The 15,434-nt window shown below is 38.6% G+C and overlaps 1 protein-coding gene and 1 pseudogene across 4 annotated transcripts in view; one reads left to right on the top strand and one right to left on the bottom strand.

Moving 5' to 3' along the window:
• Positions 1 to 15,434, bottom strand: part of PIP5K1B (phosphatidylinositol-4-phosphate 5-kinase type 1 beta) — a 306,667-nt gene that overhangs the window by 211,447 nt on the left and 79,786 nt on the right. The window lies entirely within an intron of this gene.
• Positions 10,852 to 12,214, top strand: LOC111543332 (annotated as a pseudogene).

Genomic DNA, 15,434 nt, shown 5'->3' with positions numbered 1-15,434 from the left:
CTCAAGAACTTAACAGTCATGGAGAATTTGGAGCAAGGGTACACAAATATCCTACCTCACGTGACCTTGGGCAACCTAGGACACCTTTGTCTGAGTGACAAAAAGGCACCCTTTCTGACTTAGCAAATGCCTATGACCTTGTAGAAAAATGAGAAAAAGATACCACCTCTGGGCAGACTTAACCCTGCAAAGAAAAAGGCCCCTTTTCAACAGCAGATACAGAGCATGGCAGCTGAGAATAGGTTGGAAATAAGCCTCCATCTACCCTTCAGTGGAGCCCCTTTGTGTATTGCACTAACTGTAGAATCACACATAAAGCCCCGACATCCTCTTGACAGACCTTATCCATGGACGCTTGACTGGGATGGGTCTTCAAGGCCTTCTTACATCAGGAAGAAGGAAATGGTGAGGTCTGCAGAACCCAAGGTACTTCAAGCTACCCATGTTTCATCTCCAGGCCACAGAAACCAAGGAAAACTGGAATATTCATCCATTTAACAAACACCTGGGCATGTGGAAACCCTGTCTACATGCTGGATGAAAAGCATGGTACAAACCTCAAGGAGTAGCATTCCAAAGGAAAGGTCTACCCCCAACATTTGCAGGGCCCAAGCAAGAGAAAAAATGGTAGCCACATACCACATGCTGTGTGTGAGGCTTCTCCTCACTTGCTGGCCCAAACTAGGCACCTGCTGCCCACAGGTAACTCCACTAGCCCCTTCACCATCACTATTTTCAGTTTCTCAAAGGAACCTGATATGGAAAGGCCAGGCTCATGTATGTCTTCTTTGGAGAAATATCTATTTCAGTCCTTTGCCTATTTTTCAATCAGGCTCCTTATTTTTTCTTTTGCTATTCGGTTATAGGAGTTCCCTATGTATTTTGAATATTAACCCCTTTTCAGATGTATAGTTTGTTAATATTTTCTCTCATTTCATGAGTTGCCTTTTCATTCCGTTGATCATTTCCTTTGCTCTTGAGTTTGATATTGTCCTAGTCCTATGTGTCCACTTTTGCTTTTGTTGCCTGTGATTTTGGTGTCATATCCAGGAAATTGTTGCCAAAACCAATGTCATGAAGCCTTTCCCCTAGCTTTTCTCCTAGGAGTTTCACAGTTTCAGGTATTATGTTTAAGTCATTAATCCATTTTGAGTTGGTTTTGTGTATGGTATAAAAGTCCAGTTTCATTCTTTCACATATGGATATCCAGTTTGCCCAACATCATTTGTTGAAGATACTATCTTTCCCTATTGTGTATTCTTAGCACACTCACTGAAGACCAATTGACTGTATATGAACGGGTTCATTTCTGGGGCCTCTATTCTATTTTATTGGCCTCTATGTCTATTTTTATGAGGGTGCCATACTCTTCTGTATACTGGGGCTTGTAATATATTTTGAAATTAGCAAGTGTGATGCCTTCAACTTTGCTCTTCTTTCTCAAGATTGCTTTGGCTATTTGGGCTCCTTTGTGGTTCCATATGAATTTAATTTTTTTTCTATTTCCATAAAACAGTACCGTTGGGATTTTGATAAGAAGTGCAACTAAGAGGACTTCATTCTTTTGCACAACTGTTGTATACCCTGAAATTAGTCACTGATGAACAGAAGATATGTACTATCAATAGAGAGTTTCAGTATTTTCAATTATACTCCAAATGCTTTTTAAAATTAAAGCCAACATATTGATGGAAGGTGTGGTTATCTCAAATATAATTTTAGCTGCATCCAGATTTCCCTAGCTTTGAACTTACGTATCCAACTGACAGCTCCCTTTAGAATCCTCACAAGCATATTAGAGATAGGTCCTAAAAAAAACTCAAACACCTCTTTATTTCTACCCCTGCAAACCTTCCCATCTCATTCAGTGTCACTTCATTCCCATTTTTACTCAAGTCAGTAAACTTCATTTACAAAAATCAGTCATTCTTGATTTATCTCTCCTTCTCCTTAGTATGCCCTCCCCCAAATCTTGCTGATTTCTCAAAACCATCTTTTGTCCTCCATCCTAATTGCTACCCCTCAGCCCAGTCACCAATATATCTTGCCTAGACTAATATAACATCCTCCTACTTGGTCTCCCTGCTTCTATTCTCCACAAGGCAATAATGGTCTTAAAAAGGAAATCAGTTCAGGTTAGGCCTTATGTAGAACTCTTTAATGTCTTCTCATGGTGTCAGAATAAAATCCAGACTTCTGACCTTGGCCTATAAGACCTTGTGTGGTCTGTTGCCTGCCTAGCTCTCCAGGCTCATTTGATGCCATGCTTCCTCTCACTCATCAGCCTCCTTTCAATTCCTCAAGTGCATGCACATGCCTCCCCCTTGCCCATGATGATTCTCCCTGGCCACTCTACCCAAAGCAGGTGCTTCTCTGTGGTTCAAGTTCTCAGCCCATTGTTTATTTCTTTCCCAACATTTATTGTAACTGGCAATGATTTTACTAACTACTAACTACCTTCTATTGTTTCTGTCTATTTGCTCTCACTATAATGTAAACTCTATGAAGCCAGCAGCTTAACATGTCTATTAGGAACTAGAGTGAAAGTTAATTCAGTTCAATGTCTGGTCCATAGGGTCTATAGTAAGTGCTCAAGAAATATTTACCAAGTGGACAATCTTACAACCATCTTAGAAATTCACCCCAATTATTGCTCTCCAGACTTCTATCAATTAGACTTCTAAAGCATAAACAAAAATTTTTTTCTTATAAGACAAACTCAAAACTTTCATTATACTTTGAGGACGTTTAATTCAAATCTGGGTTCCAACAGATATTTTCCTCAAATATTCACATTGGCTATCAAGTGGAACTCCATGGGGAATGAAAAAAAAAAAAACCATCATGGATGCAAATTCAATTATTAAAAAAATAATAGTAGTAGCATAACAGTACTCATGCCTTAATGTGGAAAATATTTAAATAAGATCATTATGGCTCTCTCACAACATATCTATTTAGTCTAAACCTCTGGTTCCTTTCCACTATAAATCTACTTTGTTTTCAGAATGTACAGCCCAAGGCTTTTCCAATGCTAAAACCAAAAAAAAAAAAAAAAAAAAAATTGAGCACAGTGATCTTTATCATATTTTGGAGTATTAATTACTAACAACATAAAAAATTTAGCAGATCATTTGAACTATATATTATTCATCTATTCTTTCTTCCAAACTCTTTGTGAATCTGTAGCCATAATTTCTAAGCAATTAAATCCAAGACAGGAAAATAGTATGTCACTGAGACAAGTAGTAGTTACTAGAACTCCTTAGTAAGCCATGTCCATTTCATCTGATCTTTCAGGGTCAAATGGTTTAGTAATTTCCTAAAAAGGAATAAACAATGAAGATTTTTAAAAACTCAGAAATATGGAAAAATAAAAACAATTAGCAAACACTACCACCATCACCAACAAAAAAAAATGAACCCAATACTTACTCCAAATATTTTAAATCAACATTGCAATTCTTGTTTGCTGAAAATTCCTAGAATATACTCTGTTCTTTGCACATACTGAATGAAACTCATCATGCACCCCTTGTCTCCCTGGGGAATGCCTATCCACTTATCAACCTGCTGAAGAGTTGCTTCCTCTGTAAAAACCTTTGCATTTCCTTCCTCTGGGTTCCTGTAGCATCTTGGACATATGTCTTTTACACAGCAACAAATAACCACAAAGCATTGTAGACATTAAACATGTATGTGTGTACCATACCAAGAGCAACTTAAGGACTTGTCCACTCGTCTTCGTAAGCCCAGGCCCCAGCACAGTGCCAGGTACATAGTAAGTATTCATTCACCAAACATTTATTGCAGAAATGAATAACTCATCTCTTTTATTCCTTTTCCTAAGATCTATATATGGTCACCATATTTTATAACCCTAAAACTGATAATCATGATGTCATAAAGGGTTTTGGTGTCATTTTTAGGTACATAAAACAGAAATATGCTAGTTTTGATGTCCAAATACTAGAATTTCTAAGATGTTTCAATGGGCAACTGGAGGCAGTATTTATAACTAACCTAGAAAACATGTGACCTCAAGTTGCCACAGCTATGAAAGATGGAAATGGTGGTGACCTTAAATCTGTGGGATAGATATCTAACTCTGGCTTCTTCCTCATCTCCCCACTCCCTATGCTCCAGCCTTTCTTTCATTCAAATGACACAATGGTAAAGATCACTGACTTCCCGGCAACCTCACTAGCCATGAATTACAGGTTGCTCTGGTTGGGGAGAAGACAACCTCGAAGCACCAATTCCTGATGACATTATCAAAACTCTCTAGTTTTGATCAAATGGGGAAAATGCTGTCTTAGATTCATTTAAAAAACCTGAAATGCAGATTATTTTCAGAAAACTACACTTCTTTTCTTTTTTTTCAGTCACACACAGGAGCTCCAAACATGACCATCAAATAAATAACAAAGCTGGATCACAAAGGAATGTTTTAAGAATGAACAAAATTGAATTAGGTATTTTATATTGGCAAATCTAAGAAATGTTTGTGGTCTTTAAATTTTAAAAGTTTGTTCAGATGTACATCAGAACACTGTTTGTAATTGAGGAAAAAATTGAAAATAAACTAAAGAGTAACAGTGGATTAATTGTAGTACATCCACAGAAAAAAATAATATGCAAGTATCAAAAAAATGCAAAAAAAAAAAATCACGCAACTATCAAAAAAATGCCAAAGCATATTTAAAACATTTGCTGTATATTACATGGGGAATAAAAGCAGTTTATGGAGCTGAATATACAGCAGAATGCTATCATTGTATGAAATCACATATGCATATTTAGACATAGGAAAAGCCTGGAACAATATACACGAAGTGCAAACAATGGCATCTCAGTGAAGTGTACTGCTTTTGCTTATCAGAATTTTCTACAATTTCTAAAATGAACCTGTATCGCTTCTCTGATTGTTTCAGTATATTTTGTTCTTCTAATCTTTTTTTCACATGATTAAAATACATGTCTTATGCAAGTTTGCTCAAAAGTAAATATCATTTAACTTCTTCTCCTAATTATAGAAAAGGTTGAATGACTGTGTTAAAATTAAAGCAGATTTCTGAATTCTCTATGAAAATATGAATGAAATAGGTGAAACCCAGCAATTTGCATGAATGTTAGGAAAACTAAACGGAAAGCTCACTTACTTCATACACCATCAAAATTGCAACATCATTTCCCTAGCAAGAGTTTTAGTCTGGAAGATTTCCTAAAGTCTAAAACATTTGCTAATGTGCAAATACTTTATGACATACATATCACAAATTTCTGTGAACAACTATTCCACATATTTTCTAAGTGTTATCTATTACCATTAATAAACATTCACCGACTTGTTTCTCAGTGAATTGGTATTAGGAAAGACAGATAAACTATTGTCTCTTTCCTTCAGAAAATCTGCCCTAAAGATAGGGGTTTATTCCATACATTATATATATTCTTCGGGCTTCCATTTATTCAAGTTACCAGTTTTCTGAATAAATAAGTTTATAATTTTATAGAGAATTCATTTCTAATCCTTACTACTTTTTGTGATAAGAACTACTCCCATTTAACAGATGAAAAGACTAAGACACACAAAGATTAAGCAATTTGCCTAAAATCAGAAAGCTTGGAAGTTAGAAGGTTAGGTGTGGAATGTAGTTCTACCAGCCTGTAGAGACACACACAGCTGTTTTAACCATTAAAACACACACACACACGCACACTCTCTCTCTCTCTCCCTCCCTCCCTCTCACTCTCTCTCTCTCTCTCTAACAAAGTAAGGAGTACAGGCAGAAGGTAGTACACTGATTCAGAGGAAAACCAATACTACCTACAGCCGGAAGGATCAGAGGACGTTCCATGGAGTACACAGCACTTGACTGATGTCTTGAAAGAAAGAAATGCATCATCAGGAGAGATATGTAGTTCCAGGAGAAGGTATTTTTCCCTGCTGCTTACAAATATGGCTTGGATGTCCCTCAGTCCTCTTTTGTAAAGGATCCAGACAGACTTCCCAACGCGCAAGAAGGAACCTGACGATATTCTATGATTAGAATGAAATCTTAGCGATTCAAAGTGAGGAAAATACTGTTTCTTTCCTATCATTACTGGTCCTCTCCTCTCCCACTATTCAGCAATAATTTTGAAAAGGAATATGGAAAAATCTGCTCCTGAATAAAACCTAAGAGGAGAATGAACTATATATATATTTTTTTAATTTACAGCACTCACTGAAGAGAAAAATGTCTCAGGTTAGGAAACTGGGCCAAAGTTACAAAAATAATTGTGTCATGGGTGTGGAACTATATTTCAATTTATAAGCGGAAAAAAGCCATCAGGAGAAATAGATGACAAGGGAATAAGATGAACCAGACAAACCCATGAAGGAAGGAAGTCAGTAAGCCCTTAGGTTGAACAGTTTACTCATGTTTGGAGTGAAAACATTTACTTACAAAATTATTCCCTCTCACAATAATGCCAAAGAAAGAAAGAAAGAAAAGAAACTGTCATTTATCCTTGATTGTTCCCCCAAGCTATAATTACATATGTGTAAAGGAGTATTTCTTGTGAAACACTTAATACCAATCTACCAATAAAAGGGGAGGAAGATGACCTTTTGCTTCAGTTCCTTTTTAACCTCAAGAATCTAGAAGAACCCACATCCTTCTTTAGCCATCTGGCTGTCTCCAGTTGTGCTCACTGTACTCTATCTTAACTCCACTCAAGTCAGGCTCCAACTGCACAACCCCACCGCAATGACTCTCACACAGGTGACTTGTAACCTCTATGTCAATACATCCAGCGCTCAGTGATTAGACTTCATCTCACTTGTCAGATCAGCTGCAACTGACACACCAGCACTCCACCTTCTTTCACATGTCTTCTTCACATGGTTTCTAAAGCGCTGTGCTCTCTTGGTTTTCCTACCTCTCTGATTGCTCCAGCTTGGTTTCCTTTTCCTGATCTTTCAATGTTATAGAATGCTTCAAGGTTCAGTTCTTAGTCTTTTCTTTAATGATACTTTTCCCTTAGTCATCCCATCTACTCTCCTGACTTCACCATCCACAGGCAGATGACTCACAATTGTGTATTTCAGTCCAGCCCTCTTTCCTGAACTTGGCTCAGGTATCTAACTGCTTACTTGATGCCTCCACTTGAATGTCTAATAAAGACTGCTTACTTAACATATACAAAACTCAGCAGCTAATGCCACTCACCTCCACAGCCACAGCTCCTCCCCCTGCCAAAAAATATTCTACTTCACCTATAGATTTCCATATTTCAGCTGATGGCAACTCCAATCCTTCCCGTTGTTCAGGACCCAAACCTTTCAGTTATCCTTAACTTCTCTCCCTCTTATGCCCACCTTAAATCTACTAGCAAAATCTGTTGGTCTGTCTTCAAAATATATCTAGAATTTAGCCACTTCTTCCACCTCCACTGCTACCACCCTCATCCACGCTATCATCATCTCTTACCTGGATTGCTGGATAGCCTCCTAATTGGTCCCCCTGCCTCTATCATGCCCTCAAGAGTCTAGTCTCAACACAGCAGGAGTGATCCTTTTAAAATCTAAGACAGATCACGTCACTCCTGTGCTCAAAGCTCTGCGATGGCTCTCATCTCACCCATAAAGCCAGTGTCCTTCATACAAGATACTATGCCACCTGTGTTTGCAATAATCCTCACTATCGCCCACCTCTCTAACCCCCCCTAACGATTTTTCCCTTCAATGACTCTGCTTCAGCCATCTTGAGCTCCTGTTCCTTGCACTATATGTGTATACACATACACACACACATACTTTGTGTGTATATACACACAGTAATTTACTTATTTTTATGTTTGGTACTGCCCCTCCTTCTACCCTATTAGAATGTATGCAAAATGTGGGTTCTACAGGGCAGGAGTCTGTTTTGTACACCGAAGTATCCTAAGAGACTGGCCCAGTGTGAGGCACATAATCAGTGCTTTAATCAAAATTGCTTAATGAATGAGTTTCTAGTCTCTTAGCAAACTATAAAGGGCTCAGCCATGTGACTGAACTTGTTCCACTCAGAATCTTACTACATTCCTTTCTCTTAAAAGACATGTGTGCCACAGTAAATGCTGAATAAATGCTTGTTGAATGAATTTCTAAATGGCACTGTGATTGTAAATGGAAGAAATAAAATCTCACCACAAATATCGTGAAATCAACAAAACAGAAACTGTGTACGATTTGTTCATCCATTTATCCATCTATTAATTCATCTATCTAACATAAATTTGGGAAACTACAATGTGTTCTGCATTATCTCCCTGTGTTAGGGACATAAATAAAAGGCTTAGTCTCTATTTTTGCATGGGGCAAAGAGAAAAGAAACCATACAAATACAATTCAGACTATTAATTGCCTTTACAGAGGTAAGCCCTGGGAACAACAGGATCACAGAAGAAAGCACCTAACTGACCGAGGCTGTAGAGGCAGAGGCCATTAGGAAAGATATGCCCCTTGAACTAAATTTTTAAGGAGTTAGTTAAGGAAACAGAGTTGGCAGGGGTTGTGGAGGAAGGAGGAAGAAGATGCCATTTTAAGCAGAGGACACAGCTTGTCTGAAAGCACAGCCAGTAAGCATACACAGAAAGCACTGAACTCCAGGCAGCTCAGTTGGCTAGAGTCCTGGAATCCAGGGGATATGTTGAGGTGGAGAGGTCTTTTACTCACACTGCATAGTTTCATTTAAACTTGAACTTAAGGGGTAGTCATTACAGTTGCATTTTCAAGTTCACATTTTAGAAACATCTGAAAGCAAGTAGTATGGTAAACGGGGCCTTGAGAAAGACTATATAAAAAAGGTATGAAATTTAAATTCAGAGTTAGAAATGCAACATATATTGGTAAAGAGCATCAGGAATTTTAATTCTTGACTCAAAGTAACCTGACAATTATAATTATATTATTTACCTTTTTTCCCCCAGAGGACTCAAAGGAAGAGAGCATTGAGGGAAAAAGACTCCAAGAAATTCTTAAACAACACATCCTGATTCAAATCCAAAGCCTAAATGAAGTGAAACAAACAATGAAGAAAACCACCCTCAATGTCATTCTTTACTCAACAGGGAGCTCACAATGATAGTCCAAGAGAACATTTACAGTGCCAAAAGAAATACCCAATCCATCCATCATCCCCTCACTCCCACTCCCTCCCAAACATCTCATATTTTCCTTCCCAAAAGATACCAGTACTCAACAGCTATTTGTCACTCCCAAGTTCTGATAATCCTCTTGGCATCTCAACATTAAAATCTTTCTTTGTCCTTAAAGCAAGAGAAAAGGATTGTCGAATCCCAGGAGCGATTACCTCAAACAACCATTTTACTCTGCTGGGGCACAAAAGATCTTTCTCAATTGTATTCTTTCACAACATGCCTTGCTAGCCAAGCCTTAAGAGGTTAGTTTGGTTTGGGGGACCACTGTAGGCAACTGGAAAAAAACCAGAATTATACCTGGCATTGATACAGAACCGAACTTCCGCAGGTAAACAAAAGCAATAGGTTCTGTGTTCTCTAGTTTCAGTCATGTTGCCTTTAAGTTTGTAAATGAGTATTTTTTACATCTCCCCGAGTATTTATTCTAGAAATTCAAAAAGGAGAAACAGAAATCAGGCACAAAGAGGTCCTAGGTACAAGTACCAAATACTTACTTCTTAGGGCAGCACTTGAAATCTGGACCACTGACGCAAAATCAAAGCACAGCACACTTTCTATATAGGTCAATAGTACCTACATAGGTATATGCATAGTTCAGCATCATTTACAAAGTCCAAGTTTCTGTTTAAGAAAACGAAGGGAAAATTGGAAGAAAATCTAAAATGGGAGGAAAGCTAAATATGGCTCCAGGAATGCAGAAAGAGGTCCACAAGGGTGAGTGGGTGTGTGTGTGCATGCTCACGTGTGTCTGGGTATACATACACAAAGACCCCAGTATTTGACATTATCTGCCTAACCTTATTCTGTTATAAAATTATTTTCACAAACAAGCAACATATAGAACTAAAAGTCACTGTTGAAGTGATTTCTAAATATTTACTAAACTTCTAAAAATAAGACTAAACTTTTGGAACTGTGACTTTTGATGGTTTTTTCCAAAATGTCTAATGTAGGGACGTGATAGTGTGAAACTGGGAGTCTAATCACCAATTCTAGAATGTTTTCAAAGGGAAGTTTTCCTTTTTTGGATCCTCTTATTCACCAGTGAATTGATTTTTCTATGAAGCAAAGTTTTTAAAAAGTAAAGTTTCTTAAAGATTGCTCAATTCCTCTGAATTTAAATCTCTACCTCTAGGGAGAGTTTCTCATAGAGAAAGAAGAGGTAAGCATGATCCTTCTTTGAATCTTGGTGTTATATTTTTCCTTTTAAAAAATGCCACATTTTTTAACTTACAGAGTTTTTTAGGAGAAAGGAGGGGAGGGAAGGGTCAAACTGGTTCTTGTCTTTGTTTCCCTAGGAATGACAATCTAGAACAACCAAGGATACTGTATAAATTAAATATAACTTTATATATATGTATACATTTAAAGAAAACCAAAAAAAATCTAAAATTCGTGGGATCGGTAATTTCAAATTTCAAATATAAAGTCAGTTAAAAAATATGTAAAGCAGAGCAGGGCAGGACCTGTTCATAACATGGAGCAAGCATCAGGTGCCCTGAGGAGTGAGGCTGGGTATTCAAGGGAGGGATACTTCAGGCTCATGCAGTAGAGGAAGATTGAGCCTGGTCTTGAAAGATGGAGTTGAAAATCTGCAGAGTCCTGAGGCTTTCAGACTGAAAAAGGCTTTCCTTTCTCACTTGACAATCACAGTGTATCATGATTTATAGACTTTTCTTGATCAACTCGTCTGGAGATATTTTCCTGGAGAAACACTGGAAAAGTGTGGTATATGTTCTGTTTGTGATCACTTTTTTGAGGTGCAAGAATAAGCTGCTGAGGCAGAAAATGTGCCTCCAGTTATCCCTACCCCTTACCACTGTCTCTTAAGTGTTTACCATCACAAGACCTTTTTTTATTGCTGTGATTCAGATGGAGGTCTCCTCTCTATTTGTCACTGAGTTTCTTCACCAAGTAGTAGACACATTTCAGGATTATTTTGGAGACTGTTCAGAATTAGTGATCAAGGACAATGTGGTTGTGGTTACGCAGCATTAGAAGAGATGCTTGGCAATGGGTTTCCAAGCTGACTCGTTGGCTATCGAGTTGAATGTCCTCAAAGAACTGACAAAGTCTCCCACTATCCTTTGAACAGTTGTCAACATCATTACAGGAAGCACCAATGTGGGTGACCAACTTCCCACTGGATAACTGTCAGTGGTGCCTTGGTGAGGTGCTGGGGTGAAATACACTAACAATGAGGCCTATTTTGATGTGATTGAAGAGATTGATGCCATTATTGACAAATCAGGTTTAACAATTGCAGCTGAAACCCAGGGGGTGATTGATGCTGTGTCAAGCTGATTGGAATGCCAGACCTTACACTTCCCTTCATGAACCCCAGGTGGTTGGATGATGTCAGCTTCCATCCTTGTGTTTAAGTGCTGGGAATCTGAGCATATCCTTTCATCCCACCTGATGGAAATTTCCACCTGCTCTCGTATCCTGTCAGTGCACAGAATCTGGTTGCAATCCCAGTGTATGTCAAACATAGTATCAGTTTCTGAGACAGTAGTTTACTTGTATGCTTTGGAATAATGATGGGACCCAAGCAGGCAATGGGGAAGACCACAGAGGGAGTGACAGTCACCAGCCAGATGCCCAAAGGGGTCCTAAACATGAGCCTGACTCCACGACAAAGGATGCACACGTTCAGCCCAGTCACAGAGATGCTGTTTTGGGATGTGGGAAAAACAAATCGCCACAAGCTACCAAGTTTAAGGAAGATCATGAGTCTTCACGTTGGAGATTCCAAACCAGAACCATGGTTCTGTGGAACCATTATTTCCTTCTGTACACTTTAATTTTTTACTATTACTAAAAAAAAAAAAAACAAACAAAAAAAAAACAAACAAAAAAAAACTTCCTGATATCATCCTCTAATATGATAAAATTAACCTGCAGTTAAGATGCAGCAGCTGATTATTTCTGGACTTAAGGTCATCTGGATATGTATGGAGAAAAGTACAAATCCTTTAAGGGCATAAAATACATGACCAAAGCTAGAATGTTCCAAGTTTAAACCCGAAGGGAGAGTTTGCAGAGGGAAGAGTCATGAAAACTTTTTCATTTCTTACTTATCTAAAAGTAAAAAGTAGCAGCCTGTCTCCTAGGACAGTACCCTCCTGGGCCCACTCACTACTTTTTCTCCTTAGCCTGCGTGCTGTGGAACTAATTAAGGGAGGAAAGGGTCACCAGGGAGAACTGGACAGAACTGAAACACAGCATAACCAGTTCTCAAGGACAAGGTGTGTGACGGGGGTAGAGACACTTGATGCTTGCGTAACCATTTTTAACATGGTTTCTTCTGAAAAAGACCAACGTTTGTTGCTTGCTTGGCCTTAATTATCTAAAGCTGAGGAAAGACTTCTTTGTTGATTTTTTAAGGTAGAAAGATTAGAAAGAGGCCGGGGGTGGTGGCTCAAGCCTGTAATCCCAGCACTTTGGGAGGCCGAGGCAGATGGATCACCAGAGGTCAGGAGATTGAGACCAGCCTGGCCAACATGGTGAAACCCTGTCTCTACTAAAAATACAAAAATTAGTCAGGCATGGTGGTACAAACCTATAGTCCCAACTACTCAAGAGGCTGAGGCAGGAGTTATCACTTGAACTTGGGAGGCGGAGGTTGCAGTGAGCCAAGATCGCACCCCTGCACTCCAGCCTGGGTGACAGAGCAAGATTCTGTCTCGAAAAGAAAAAGAAAAGAAAGATTAGAAAGAAAGAAAAATGAATGTTAGTCAAGGAAAGACTTGTTAAGGATCTGATCTATGCAGGAGGAGGAAAGAAAATTAAGGAAGAGTTATGAGACATCTTTAAATGAAAGATTGGCAAGAAAAGTGAATAAACTGTACTAGGAGGGATGGAAAGAAGAGTTGGTTTCTTTCGGATCCTTCTGCTCATATATAAGAAACACTTGTGCTTCTAGAAAAGGATTGAAGACTTCTTAAATTCGAGTCCACTATTGACATGAAAACCCCAGTAGAATCATATTTTCCCTCAAAGATCGCGATGATATCGGACTAGTTTTCAGACACTGCCTGTTGCTGGCCTTTAGTACTTGGGTCTCACCGTCAGTGAGAAGGTGGTCTGCCTTCTTCCCATGGTGGCTGTCTAAAAATGCTTCCTTCCCTAATCCAACACAATTCTACCACTTCCCTTTACAGAATTCACCAGCCTTTTTCCTATTACCTGATCCTTCCACAGGATTTTCTAAAAAGTAGGAGAGTTTCAGAGAAGCCAGTCTGATAACCCCGAGGGCAGCCAGAGGTTGTGTGTCATGGTATTGGAGTAGAGAGGGCCGACTCATTTTCCATGAAGGCAGACATGGCTGTGAGTGATCTCATATCTGCATTTGTCCATGCTGAGGTGGTACTGGATCCCAGCCTTCTGGTCGGAAACTCTTCCATCAATCGCCTTAAGAGAATGGTTACCATGGAGGGTATGGTTGCTACTTGAAGCTGCTTGGTAAAGTGGTCACTTCCTCACAGTCTTTTGTTTTGTACTCTACTCTACCATGTATTTATAACAATAGATAGCTACTAGTCCCTTTTCATTCTAAAACAAAAAATGTCCCCTAAATCTTTGAATAAAATTAATGCTAAAGGGGAAAAATACATAAAGCTGTGGAACCATGATTTCCTTCTATACACTTTAATTTTTTACCTATTACTAAAAAAATCTTCCTGATATCTTCTTTTAATATAATACTGTTTTATCTATCATTTGATTCAAAGCAGAAGTAGCAGCACTAGTAAAATAAAGCAAGCTGCTAAAGTTAGCTGGGAAATGGTCTTCAAGTAATTTAAAAAAATGTTTATAATAATAATAAAAAAAACCCAAAAGGGCCAAAATTCAAAAGGAAAAAAAATAGAAAGTAACAGGGGACTTGAGAAAATGGGACTTGAGAAAATGTCTGTGGTTTTCTCATCTCTTCAACAGGAATCCATAGCACCTGCCTCACAGGGTTGTCATGAGGATTTTAAACACTCATAAATGGAAATCACGAAAAATAGTGTCTGGACCCATAGTGAATGCCCAAGAAATATTAACACATCATTATTATTATTACTGGGAAAAACTCACACTATCAGGCCGTTTATCACTTCCTACCCAGGAAGGCAAACAGTCATAAGGGAATCACAATCTCGTGAAAATCTTGGCTGCCAAGCAACGATAGCCTTATTTCACGGAGAGCATACTGAAGACACAGCTCAAGATTTCTAAAATCTGGAAGGAGGAAGTAGTCATTAGAGAAGGATCAGCATTTCTGATTTCTAGAAGGGGCCTATCACCTATAAAAAAAAGAATAAGGCTTGTTTTCTATTTGCCAAAGGTGGACTTGAATTAAATAGTGGACGTTAGAGGGAAATGTCTGCTCACTATAAGAAAGATTAGTATCAGGAACAATTGCTTCATAAAAGGATAGCCTGCCTTGAAGGATACTGTACTGTTAACTAAGTGTGAAAGCAGGAGTTTCATCCGTCAAGGATGCTAATTGCCCTGCACCTTTGTAAGCACATTGTGTGCGGACCCATTCGATCCTCACCACAGCCACCCTGCTGCACTGTCTATATTCTTAACCACCATAATTCGCTGCCTACCTCCCAGCTCTGAAATCCTAGGCAAGTTACTTAGCTTCTCTGTGTCTCCATTTCGTCATTTATAAAATGAGGATAATGGTAGCACTTGCCTCAGATGATAGTAATAGATTAATTGCATTGATATATTTGCTTAGCACTTAGAACAGTCCCTGACACATAGCAAGTATTTTATTATTTTTATACAAAGGTCATTTCAACTTTTAAGAAAATCTTTTACTTGGATGGCAAGTTACAGAAGCCACAAAGAACTCTGTCTTGGCTACAGTGAGCAATCTGACACAATTTTTTACCAAATAAGTGGAACTCAAGGCTTGCCTTCAGCCCTAATTCTCTAACAGCAATGAAAAATGTGGGCAAAACTCCTAGAGTGAGAGACCTACATTGAGACCAGATTCTCTATACTTTGTCATGGCTGATAAAGTAAAGCCCTGAAAAGAGTGGTCTAGTCCATAAGCCTCTGCTCCCTTCTCTTATCCTCAATGCCTCAGCCAATCATTCAAATGACACTTTCAGTAGAACCCTTAACTGCTTCACACACTGGGCTTTACCTAGCACTTACTTAACCAATTCCCAAACCTAGTCAATCCAATCCACTTCCTTGTGCCTGCCATCCAACTGCAACCTGGCATCCAACATAGCCTA

The sequence above is a fragment of the Piliocolobus tephrosceles genome, chromosome 14 (assembly GCF_002776525.5).
Source record: "Piliocolobus tephrosceles isolate RC106 chromosome 14, ASM277652v3, whole genome shotgun sequence".
In the NCBI taxonomy this organism is placed as follows: Eukaryota; Metazoa; Chordata; class Mammalia; order Primates; family Cercopithecidae; genus Piliocolobus; species Piliocolobus tephrosceles.
This window is presented reverse-complemented; position numbering and strand designations above follow the sequence as displayed.